This window comes from Paramisgurnus dabryanus, chromosome 2 (assembly GCF_030506205.2).
Source record: "Paramisgurnus dabryanus chromosome 2, PD_genome_1.1, whole genome shotgun sequence".
Lineage (NCBI taxonomy): Eukaryota > Metazoa > Chordata > Actinopteri > Cypriniformes > Cobitidae > Paramisgurnus > Paramisgurnus dabryanus.
The window spans coordinates 15,162,392-15,162,952 of NC_133338.1; the positions used below are offsets into that span (position 1 = coordinate 15,162,392).

The 561-nt window shown below is 36.9% G+C and overlaps 1 non-coding gene across 1 annotated transcript; it reads right to left on the minus strand.

Moving 5' to 3' along the window:
- On the minus strand, positions 1 to 82 carry trnas-gcu (transfer RNA serine (anticodon GCU)). Its single transcript has one exon. It is a non-coding gene; the product is annotated as a tRNA-Ser (tRNA).
- Between the last annotated feature and the right edge of the window lie 479 nt (positions 83 to 561).

Consider the following 561-nt stretch of genomic DNA (forward strand, 5'->3'; position numbering starts at 1 on the left):
CGACGAGGATGGGATTCGAACCCACGCGTGCAGAGCACAATGGATTAGCAGTCCATCGCCTTAACCACTCGGCCACCTCGTCTCACGACGGCGTGATCTGAAATGGTGTGATTTTATATATAATGGTATCCTGTAATGGTGCTTTTCTTTTCCTTACTACTTATTTTATGGTATTTCTGACGGTTTATAAGAAGAGTATATGTGTATACAAAATCGTACGCACGCGAATGCAACACCACCAAGTTACTACAAGTTTTATAAGAGCCAATTGTAGAGAGTTTACGGTTAGTGATGGGAGAAACAAAGCTTTTCGAAGCTTCGAATCACTTGAACCATTTGCTTCACAAATTGATTCCGTTTTTCGAAGCGTTCGAAACACCCTACACGCTGGCGACATCTGCTGGTCAAAATAGTGTAAAAGCAGCAAGATATGTCCAAACATTTTTACACTTTTTACAAAATAATATCAAGATTGTTCTAAAAATATGTTTTTAAGAAAAATAAAGTATTTAATTTAATTAAGACATAATTGAACGTGTATTCTGTGTTTTTGGTTTTATT